This window comes from Mercenaria mercenaria, chromosome 1 (assembly GCF_021730395.1).
Source record: "Mercenaria mercenaria strain notata chromosome 1, MADL_Memer_1, whole genome shotgun sequence".
NCBI classification, from domain to species: domain Eukaryota; kingdom Metazoa; phylum Mollusca; class Bivalvia; order Venerida; family Veneridae; genus Mercenaria; species Mercenaria mercenaria.
Window position 1 is genome coordinate 1,629,058 of NC_069361.1, and position 12,975 is coordinate 1,642,032.

Sequence of the window (12,975 nt, forward strand, 5' to 3'; positions counted from 1 at the left end):
GACAATGCTACAAACCAAATATCAAAGGTCTAAGAGTTGTGGTTTCAGACAAGAAGATTTTTAAACTTTTTTTCCTATTTCCTATACAAGTCTATGTCAAATTTGCGACCCCCGTGGCGGGGCCACATTTGACCTTAGGGGGATAATTTGAACAATCTTGGTAGAGGACCACTAGATGATGCTACATACCAAATATCAAAGCCTTAGGCCATGTGGTTTTGTACAAGAAGATTTTCAAAGTTTTCCTTATATAACTTTATATAAACCATGTGACCCCCGGGGCGGGGCCATAATTGACCCTAGGGGGATAATTTGAACAATCTTGGTAGAGGACCACTAGATGATGCTACACACCAAATATCAAAGCCCTAGGCCATGTGGTTTTGTACAAGAAGATTTTCAGTGTTCCCTATATAACTCTTTATAAACTATGTGACCCCCGGTGCGGGGCCATAATTGACCCTAGGGGGATAATTTGAACAATCTTGGTAGAGGACCACTAGATGATGCTACATACCAAATATCAAAGCCCTAGGCCATGTGGTTTTGTACAAGAAGATTTTTAAAGTTTTCCCTATATGTCTATATAAACCATGTGACCCGGGGGGGGCCATATTTGACCCTAGGGGGATAATTTGAACAATCTTGGTAGAGGACCACTAGATGATGCTACATACCAAATATCAAAGCCCTAGGCCATGTGGTTTTGTACAAGAAGATTTTCAAAGTTTTCCCTATATGTCTATATAAACCATGTGACCCCCGGGCGAGGCCATATTTGGCCCTAGGGGGATAATTTGAATAATTTTGGTAGAGGACCACTAGATGATGCTACACACCAGATATCAAAGCCCTAGGCCCTGTGGTATTGCACAAGAAGATTTTTAAAGTTTTTCCTTTCGGTTGCCATGGCAACCAGAGTTCTGCATGGAATTCAATTCTTTGAACAATTTTAAAAGGGGGCCACCCAAGGATCATTCCTGTGAAGTTTGGTGTTATTCTGCCCAGTGGTTTTCAAGAAGGACGACGCAAGACAGATGCCGGACATTGAGTGGTCACAATAGCTAACCATGAGCTAAAAAGGCTCAAAATTAGAGATTAGTAACTATAGACCAATTTCTATACTGCCAGTTCTCTCAAAAATCTTTGAAAGACATGTCTCAAATCACTTGAAGTTATATCTTGATGAAAATAATCTTTTAAGTGAACACCAGTCAGGATTTCGTAAATTTCACTCATGTGAAACAGCACTGACAAACATAATAGACCATTGGATTGAGGCTATAAATGACAACAACATAGTAGGTACAATTGTTTTTAGACCTGACAAAGGCATTTGATCTTATTAATCATGAACTTCTGCTTAAGAAACTAGAATGCTATAAATTTTGTTCTAAATCCCTTAAATGGGTTTCCTCTTATCTCACTAGCCGATATCAGAAAGTTAGTATGTCAGGTCATTTATCAGAAGCACAAGAAATATGTGCAGGTGTGCCACAAGGCTCAGTTCTAGGGCCCTTACTTTTCATAATTTACATAAATGATCTTCCTCTCCATATCAATGATAATGCACAAATTGATATGTTTGCTGATGATACAACAATATCAATGAAATCAGGAATTCACTTCAGTCTCTAATTAATATTACAGAATCATGGTGCAAACAAAATGCAATGATTCCAAATGTTCAGAAAACTAAAGTAATGTATCTCTCTTCATCTAAATCACATCATGTACAAAAATATTTAAATCAGACTAATGAATCAACAATTTTCTTAAGCAATCAGGCTTTGAGTCACTTAACTGAAGAAAAATTATTAGGCGTCCATGTAGACGAGAACCTGAACTGGAAAAAACATGTTGACCAAACACTTAAGAAATGCAACTCCCTTTTGTATCCTTTAATGCGTATCAAATACTGTCTAAATCTGCACTTGAGAAAGCTATTTTACAATGCTTACATTCTTCCACAGTTTGATTACTGCTGTACAGTATGGGGCTCCTGCAACTCAGAACTTCAGAACAGAATGATAAAATTTCAAAAAAGGGCTGCACGTATTATTCTTGAAAAATCATTTGATGCTCCATCTGAAGAACTGTTCACTCAATTAAACTGGATGACTTTCCCTGACAGAGTAGAATATAAAAAAAGCAATTTTGGTATACAAATCTATTAATAACTTAAGCCCACAATATATGACAGATAAATTTAGAAGAAGTACCAATACAGCTCTTAGATCAACAACAAACCAACTACTGTATTTACCTAAGCCCAAACTTGAATTCTTTAGGAAGTCCCTGGCATATGCTGGGCCGAAGATTTGGAACAATATTCCAATTCAGGTGCGAACAGCAGAAAACTTAACTTCATTTAAGAAGATGTATTTAACCTGGAAGTTCTCTGGTGGAATTGAATGATAGTGCTTTACTGTAGTGTTGTCTTTGAAATAGTTCTACTCTATGTTATATCTTTCTTAATACCTTTCAATATTGTTCTGTGTTACTGCATTTGTCATTGTATATACATCCTTTGTAAATATTGTAACATATCATGTATCTGGAGGCCCAAATGGAAGATTGGGTAATCCAAATGTGTTAGCCTCATAAAATAAAGTCGTTATTATTATTATTATTAAGAAATGCTCCGGACAAAGTCATTCTTGTATCTGACCTTTGGCCTCTAAGTGTGACCTCGAATTTAGACCTAGGGACCTGGTTCTTGCACAGGACACTCTGTCTTATGACGGTGAACAATTGTGCCATGTTACATCAAAATCCCTCCATGCATGAAGAAGATATGCTCTGGACAAAGTCATTCTTGAATTTGAATTATGACCTCTAAGTGCCACCTTGACCTTAGACCTAGGGACCTGCTTCTTGCACATGACACTGCGTCTCAAGGTGGTGAACATTTGTGCAAAGTAATATTAAAATATTAAAGATTGTTGAGTTACAGACTGGACAGGAAACAAGAGGACCATGATGGTCCTGAATCACTCACCTGTCCCCACATGACCAAGTTTTAAACCGAGTATGATGTCGTTTTTTTCTATTATTTGACACTGTGACCTAGTTTTTGAGCTCATGTGACCCAGTGTTGAATCTGACCTAGATATCATCAAGATAACAATTCTAACCAATTTTCATGAAGATCCATTGAAAAATATGGCCTTTAGAGAGGTCACAAGATTTTTTATTATTTGACCTACTGACCTAGTTATTGATGGCACGTGACCCAGTTTCAAACTTGACCTAGATATCATCAAGGTGAACATTCTGACCAATTTTCATGAAGATCCATTCAAAAGTATGGCCTCTAGAGAGGTCACAAAGTTTTTCTATTTTTAGACCTACTGACCTAGTTTTTCACTGAAGTTGACCCAGTTTCGAACTTGACCTAGATATCATCAAGATGAACATTCAGACCAACTTTCATATAGATCCCATGAAAAATAGGCCTCTTGAGAGGTCACAAGGTTTTTTAATTATTTGACCTACTGACCTAGTTTTTGAAGGCACGTGACCCAGTTTCAAATTTGATTTAGATATCATTAAAGTGAACATTCTGGCCAATTTTCATGAAGATCCATTGAAAAGTATGGCCTCTAGAGAGGTCACAAGGTTTTTCTATTTTAAGACCTACTGACCTAGTTTTTAATCTCAGCTGATCCAGTTTCAAACTTGACCTATATATAATCAAGATAAACAGTCAGACCAACTTTCATACGGATCCCATGAAAAATTTGGCCTCTAGAGAGGTTACAAGGTTTTTCCATTATTTGACCTACTGACCTATTTTTTAAAGGCACGTGATCCAGTTTCGAACTTAATCTAGATATCACCATGATGAACATTCTGACCAAATTTTATGAAGATCCATTCACAAGTATGGCCTCTAGAGAGGTCATAAAGTTTTTCTATTTTTAGACCTACTGACCTAGTTTCTGACCACATGTGACCCAGTTTCAAACCTGACCTAGATATTATCAAGATAAACATTCAGACCAACTTTCATACAGATCCCATGAAAAATATGGCCTTTAGAGAGGTCACAAGGTTTTTCTATTATTTGACCTACTGACCTAGTTTTTGAAGGCATGTGACCCAGTTTCGAATCTGACCTAGATATCATCAAGGTGAACATTCTGACCATTTTTTATGAAGATCTTGTGAAATATATGGCCTCTAAAGAGGTCACAATGTTTTTCTATTTTTAGACCTACTGACCTAGTTTTTGACCGCACGTAACCCAGTTTCGAACTTGACCTAGATATCATCAAGCTAAACATTCTGACAAATTTTCATAAAGACCCCATGAAAAATTTGACCTCTAGAGTGGTCACAATGTTTTTCTATTATTTGACCTACTGACCTAGTTTTTGATGATACGTAACCCAGTTTCAAACTTGACCTAGATATCATCAAGATAAACATTCTGACCAATTTTCATGAAGATCTTGTGAAATATATGGCCTCTTGAGAGGTCACAAGGTTTTCCTATTTTTAGACCTACTGACCTAGTTTTTGACCGCACGTGACCCAGTTTCGAACTTGACCTAGATATCATCAAGGTAAACATTTTGACCAATATTCATAAAGACCCCATGAAAAATGTGACCTCTAGAGTGGTCACAAGCAAAAGTTTACGCACGGACGCACGGACGGACGGACGGACGATGGACGACGGACGCTGCGCGATCACTAAAGGTTTCCTTGTCACTTTGTGACAGGTGAGCTAAAAAGGGGCATAATTTTGTAAAAATGAAAAGTAGAGTTATGGGACCTGTGAATTACATTTCAGATCATGACAGTGAACAAGTATGTCAAGTTTAAATACATTCCCATTAGTGGATACTGAGATACAAGCTTACATACAAAAACTTAACCAAAAACTGCCAAGTGGTAAAAGGGGCATAATTTTGAAAAAAAGAAAAAGTTTCAATCAATTCCCATTAGTGAGTACTGAGATACCAGCTTACATACAAAACCTTAACCAAAAATTTCTATGTCGAAAAAGGGGCATAATTTTGTAAAAACAAAAGCGTCGCCAAGCGGGGCAATATATGCCCGAAGGGTTACATCACAGGATGGGAGCAAAATTTAAAAAACATAACTGTTGAAGCCCAAAGGACAGGAACAACAAAAAGAAGAAATTCCAAAAAAATAAAAATTTGTAAGCCCACAAAAAATTCTTACCAGGTAAAGTTATGTCAAAATACATCTAAAATTTGGATGTACCATCCATGTTGTACCACAGAAAAGTGGTCTCGGTTTTTCCCTGCAGCCAATAAAAAAGTTTCCAAATAAGCTATATATAGTAACAAGAAAGGGAAGTAATTCAAAAAAAGATTTATTGTAAGAGAACAAAATGGGATCTGCCAAATAAAAACAAGAGGACCATGATGGTCCTGAATCGCTCACATGTCCCTGAATGACCCAGTTTTGAACTGAGTATCGTTTTTTCTATTTTTAGACCTACTGACCTAGTTTTTGGGCTTATGTGACCCAGTTTTGAACCTGACTTTGATATCATCAAGATGAACATTCAGACCAAATTTCATACAGATCCCATGAAAAATATGGCCTTTAGAGAGGTCACAAGGTTTTTTTATTATTTGACCTACTGACCTAGTTTTTGATGGCACGTGACCCAGTTTCGAACCTGACCTAGATATTATCAAAGTGAACATTCTGACCAATTTTCATGAAGATACATTCAAAAATGTAAACCCAGTTTCAAACTTGACCTCGATATCATCAAGATGAACATTCAAACCAATTTTTATATAGATCTCATGAAAAACATGGCCTCTAGAGAGGTCACAAGGTTTTTCTATTATTTGACCTACTGACCAAGTTTTTGATGGCACGTGACCCAGTTTCAAACTTGACCTAGATATCATCAAGGTGAACATTCTGACTAATTTTTATGAAGATCTTGTAAAAATATGGCATCTGGAGAGGTCAAAAGGTTTTTCTATTTTTAGACCTACTGACCTAGTTTTTGACCGCACGTGACCCAGATTTCGAACTTGACCTAGATATCATCAAGATAAACATTCAGACCAACTTTCATACAAATCCCAAGAAAAATATGGCCTCTAGAGAGGTCACTAAGTTTTTCTATTATTTGACCTACTGACCTAGTTTTTGAAGGCACGTGACCCAGTTTCAATCCTGATCTAGATATCATTAAGGTGAACATTCTGACCAATTTTCATGAAGATCTTATGAAAAATATGGCCTCTAGAGAGGTCCCAATGTTTTTCTATTTTTAGACCTACTGACCTAGTTTTTGACCGAACATGACCCAGTTTCGAACTTGAAATAGATATCATCAGGGATAACATTTTGACTAATTTTCATAAAGATCCCATGAAAAATGTGTCCTCTAGAGTGGTCACAAGCAAAAGTTTAAGCACGCACGGATGGACGACGGACGGTGCGCAATCACAAAAGCTCATCTTGTCGCTTTGTGACAAGTGAGCTATCAAGAGCACAGCAATGCATAGCAATATATACAAAGCAAAGTCATATATGACCTTTGACCCCTAAGTGTGACCTTGACCTTGAAGCGAGTCATCCAAAACTTGCGCTCTGCACGTCGCCTCAGTGTGGTGAACATGTGTGCCATGTTTCTTTGAAATCCTTCAAGCAGTTCAAGAGTTACAGAGCGGACACAGCAAAGTCATATATGACCTCAAATTCCTAAGTGTGACCTTGACCTTGAAGTTAGTCATCCGAAACAAGCGCTCTGCACGTTGTCTCAGTGTGGTGAACATTTGTGCAAAGTTTCTTTGCAATCCTTCAAGCAGTTCAAGAGTTACAGAGCGGACACGAAAACATACTCATATAACCTTTGACCCCTAAGTGTGACCTTGACCTTGAGATGAGACATCCAAAACATGCGCTCTGCACGTCGTCTCAGTGTGGTGAACATTTGTGCCAATTTTCTTTGAAATCCTTCAAGCAGTTCAAGAGTTACAGAGGGAACACGAATCACACTCATGACCTTTGACCCCAAAGTGTGACCTTGACCTTGAGATGAGACATCCAAAACATGCGCTGTGTACGTCGTCTCGGTGTGGTGAACATTTGTGTCAAGTTTCTTGGAAATCCTTCAAGGGGTTCAAGAGTTACAGAGCAGAAGGTAAGTTGCTAACCAACAGACAGACAGACGGACACTGAGGCGATAACATAATACGTCCCTTGGGCATATAAATAGGAATTGAGATCTTATGGTGATACAAGTTGTGTGCAAGTTTGGTTAAAATCAAATCATAAATGAAGCTGCTTTTGTGCAAGAGTAACCAGTTGCGATTGGGGGGGGGGGGGGGGGGGGGGGAAATTGACTAGGGGGGGGGGGGGGGGAAAGAACTGACCAGTCAGTTTCTTCCACAGGGAAAAAACTGACTAGTCAATTCTTTCCCCCGGGGAAGAAACTAACTAGTCAGTTTATTCCCCGGGGAAAAAACTGACTGGGGAAAAAACTGACCGTTACACCGGGACCATAACATAATATGTCCCTTCCAGCGTATAAAAAGCAAAATAGAGTTATGGAACCTGTGCAATGTAAGTCAGTTTATCACAGTGAATAAGTGTGTGAAGTTTCAGTCCATTCCCACAAGTGATTACTGAGATACGAGCTTACATACAAGAAGAAGGTCATGATGACCTTGGATCGCTCACCTGCGTAATATGAGCTACATGTTTCAAATGTCAAACTGATGATTTTTATAATTTTTTTGGGAGATTTTCCGATGTACAATCAAGTAACCCCTGTGGCGGGGCCAATTTGACCCCGGGGGTCAAGATTTGAATAAATTTTGTAGAGGTCAACTAGGCAATGCTACATGTCAAATATCTAAGCTCTAGGCCTTCTGGTTTATTTTTAGAAAATTCTGAAGATTTTTCTATGTACAATCAAGTAACCCCATGGGGCGGGGTCAATTTGACCCCGGGGGTCATGATTTGAACAAATTTTGTAGAAGTCTACTAGGCAATGCTACATGTCAAATATCTAGATCTAGTCCTTCTGGTTTATTTTTAGATTTTTTTTAAAGATTTTCCGATGTAAAATCAAGTGACCCCTGGGGCGGGGTCAATTTTGACCCCGGGGGTCATGATTTGAACAAATGTTGTAGAGGTCCACTAGGCAATGCTACATGTGAAATATCTAAGTCTTAGGCCTTCTGGTTTATTTTTAGAAAATTTTGGAATATTTTCCTATGTAAAATCAAGTGACCCCTAGGGCGGGGCCAATTTTGACCCTGGGGTCATGATTTGAACAACTTTAGTAGAGGTCCACTAGGCAATGCTACATGTCAAATATCTAAGCTCTAGGACTTCTGGTTTTTGAGAAGAAGATTTTTTAAGATTTTCCTATGTAAAATGAAGTGACCCCTGGGCCGGGGTCAATTTTGACCCCGGGGGGTCATGATTTTAACAAATGTTGTAGAGGTCCACTAGGCAATGCTTCATGTCAAATATCTAAGCTCTAGGCCTTCTGGTTTATTTTTAGAAGATTTTTGAAGATTTTCCTATGTAAAATCAAGTGACCCCTGGGGCGGAGTCAATTTGACCCCAGGGTCATGATTTGAACAGCTTTAGTAGAGGTCTACTAGGCAATGCTTAATGTCTAAGCTCTAGGGCTTCTGATTTTTGAGAAGAAGACTTTTTAAGATTTTCCTTTTAAAAATCAAGTGACCCCTGGGGCAATTTTGACCCTGGGGTCATGATTTGAACAAATTTGTTAGAGGTCCACTAGGCAATATTTCACACCAAATATCTAAGCTCTAAGGCTTCTGGTTTTTGACAAGAAGATTTTTAAAGTTTTTCCTTTCGGTTGCCATGGCAACCAGAGTTCTGCGTGAAATTAAATTCTTTGAATAATTTTGAAAGGAGGCCACCCAAGGATCATTCCTGTGAAGTCTGGTGTAATTCTGCCCAATGGTTTCAAGAAGAAGATTTTTTTTACAAATTGTTTACGGACGACGCACGACGGACGCCCACGACGTACATCAAGCGGTCACGAAGTGACAAGGTGAGCTAAAAACTTAACCAGATCGGGATGCGGACGCACGGCGAGTCCAATAGCTCTACTATTCTTTGAATTGTCAAGCTAAACAAGGAGCTGCGTTCCATAAACGCTTGATGCCCTCGGTGGCATCCTTGTCGATACAAAGCAACCTAAGTCCAAAACAAGGTCATGGTCAAACTGAGGTCAGGTGATGTTTGAAGATGAGGAATGGTCACAGGTTACATCTGTATTAGTATCAATTCATTCTTGTAAGCGTTATTGATGCTAGACGAAACGGTCTCATTTGGTTAACCAAGAGATGGCCCATATAAAGCAACCTAAGTCCAAAATGAGGTCAAGGTCAAACTGAGGTCTGCTGATGCCTGAAGATGAGGAATGGTCACAGGTTACATTTGCATTAGTATCAAGTCATTCTAGTAAGGGGTACTGATGCTAGGCGAAACCTCCCATTTGGTAAACCTGATATGGACGGACAGACAAGACAATCACTATAATTATGCCTCCCGCATCAGTTGATCCCGGGGGCATAAAAATGGTTATTGTTTCTCAGTTTTTACAAGTTGAGCAAATCTAAACTATGCCAAGGAACCCATGGAGAGTGTAAGTTTAAAGATGAAAGTGGAATGTGGATTGCAATTTATCATTTCCGCCCATTTGGAAGCATACAATGAAATAATCGGGAAATGATTAGATAATTGATGTACTTTGGCCAAGTTCCTACCTGTCCACACCCTAAATGGTAAACAGAAATCAGTTATTAACGTTAATTTTAATTCAACCAGATCAACAGACCAAGCTGTCTGCAAGTTTGGTGGACCTTCAAAAAATATTTCCTATACCCAAACTCAGTGGATCATCATCTGTACAGAGTTTAAGATATAAATACCTGTGCATTCTGCTGCTGCCTCTTCTTTCTCACCGTTATTTTTATTTTTAACATCAAGATCTATTTCTGTAGTTTTCACTCTTCCTTGATCTAGAACAGTACTCTGCATAGTCTGGAAATAGACAGTATCATTATTAAATATATATTTATAATCCTCTCCACTGGTCTAAATGTAGTGTCAGGATCAAAGATAAAAAGTCGTACTGACTCGAAGGCAGAGCCAAAAACACGTATTGACCGCCAGCTGTGACATCTTCATCGTTTGACATCAAAATAATTCAACGTTGTACACATTTTACAATGAAAAATGAACAAAGGCTGCAGTTATTTTTATTTAATTTTTATACTTATATGTAAGCTGGATTTAATAATAAAACAATTGTTGCCTTTTAGGTTCTGTCGATATGTGGATTTATTGACCTGATAAAAGCGATATATACCTCGGGCTGTGCCCTCGGTCAATATCGCTTTTATCAGGTCGATAAATCCACATCATCGACCTCACCAAAAGGCAATAATTGTATCATATAGCAACAGCAAACAATGACCATGTTTTCTTTGTTTAGCTATACAAAATCAATGTTATTACTATGCCTAAACATGTTCTACAGTAATTCTCTATGAAGTTGGCTATGACAGATTCCGTATTTTTATTCAACAAAACCTCTCCGATAGGGTGCCAACTGATTATATCTGGTAACAGGAATTTGCTTTGGTGTAAATTTATTTCTCTGCAAATATCAAACTACATTGTATTTCCTAGAAGCAGAGATAAGAAGTGACTTCAGGTGCAACTGGATGTTCAAATTTTAGTCACCTAAATGCACCTTCAACAGGCTTACATACTGAAGACTGTACCAACAAATTCTAAAATTATTTCAGTAGTCACATTTTCAGATTGTAAACTATAAATAATTTTGCTTAAGTTAGTGAAATACACGGAGCCTCTGACATCTATATACTGTTGAACATAACATATATCAAAGTGTACAATCACAAAACTTAAGTTCATGAAAGTCAAAATTTACTTTTTCTAAAGAAAAGAAGGAGGACTGAATTTTCTTCATGTTGCAGGTATTTCTCCTTAAATATCTGTCCATACCTCAATACTTTTTCTCTCTGTATTCCTCCATACAGTTGGTGATGGGTTTGTGTGTTTTGAAAGCATTTCACCTTGTAGTTTTTAATAATAGTTTTTGCATGCAGAACACTACCAGAAATTCTGAAGTGAAAGGTGCAGAATTTTGACAAAGTAGAAGTCTGAGTGAGTTAAGTTGTCCTGTGAAGTCATCTCATGATGCAAAATACATATGTGAAGTTTGAATACATTATGCCTTATAGTTTTAGAGATACCTGCTCACATGCAAAACTGATGTGACTAAGATGCTGACAGCGGCTACAAAATGGTCAAATCAAGTCAAGTAAAATATATTTATAAAGTTGTAGAATAATAATAAGTAACATAAACTCAAATGAGCTTTTTGCACCGACTTAGACATACAAAACATGCACACTGCGCGTCATCTCGATATGGTGAACATTTGTGTCAAGTTTGTTTGATATCCTTCAAGGGGTTCAAGAGATACAGAGCGGACACGAAATTGCTAACGGACATATGAATGGATAGACAGACAGGCATGGGGGGGGGGGGGTATCCAGTGTCTGAATTTTAAGTGTTGTGTCAAAGGTTCTTGAAAGAATAATACGTGATCATGCTGAGAGCTATTTAACTGAAAATAAGTTACTCTATACTCATCAGTGTGATTTAAGACAGAAATATTCCATTGATACATGTCTTTTGCATCTTGCTGCAGTGTTGTTTTTTTTACCAAGAGGAAAAGGTACCCAGGCCTATGGTTTGGGGGAAAAAAATAGCTGGGTATAATAATAATAATAATAACGACTTTATTTATAGTGGATAACATATTTAGCTACGCCAATTTACAATATGGTCCACATATACATGGCTATATACAAACATGAATAAAATTATGACAAAATAAAACACAGAAAGTTATATGTTATCAGAAAAATAATATGAGAATGAAAGATTATATACAATACAGGACACTATATTTGCAATGAAAATGGAGAGAAATGGTAGAGACAGTACTTCCTGACATTTCATTTCAATTATGACTTCTTGTACTATCAGAGTATTTCCACTGAAGGTACGATCTTTTAAATTTCTTCAGGGTGTCTGAAGAACGTATGTGTTTAGGTATATTATTCCAGATAACTGGTCCAGAGTAGTGCAAACATTTGTGAAACAAGGCAGTCTGAACGACAGTTAAATCCCCCGCCACTGTTATGGATAGTGAAAGGGAAAACCTTTGATTTTAGCTGTGACCTTGACCTTGAACTGACATGGCTGACTCATGAATTCTGCACAACGTGTTGATGAGGTGATCATTAGACCCAAGTTTCATGAAAATCCTTCAATGGGTTTAGGAGATACAGAGCTGAAACCTTTGACCTTCAGTTGTGACCTTGACCTTGAGTTGACATTGCTGACTCATGAGTTCTTGATGAGGTGATCATTTGACCCAAGTTTGATGAAAATCCTTCAAGGGGTTTAGGAGATACAGAGTGGACACCAAATGGAAGGCTCAAACTTTCGACCCTTAGTTGTGACCTTGACCTTGAGCTGGCATGGTTGACTCATAATTTCTGCACATCGTTCTGATGAGGTAATCATTCGACCCAAGTTTTATAAAATTCCTTCGAGGGGTTTAGGAGATATAGAGCTGACACGAAATGGAAGGCTCAAACCTTTGACCTTCAGTTGTGACCTTGACCTTGAGCTGACATGGCTGACTCATAAGTTCTGCACATCACCTTGATGAGGTGATTGTTTGACCCAAGTTTGATGAAAATCCTTCAAGGGGTTTAGGAGATATAGAGCGGACGCAAAATGGAAGGCTCAAACCTTTGACCCTAAGTTTTGACCTTGACCTTGAGCCGGCATGACTGACTCATGGGTTCTGCACATCGTCTTGATGAGGTGATCATTTGCCCCAAGTTTTATAAAATTCCTTCAAGGGGTTTA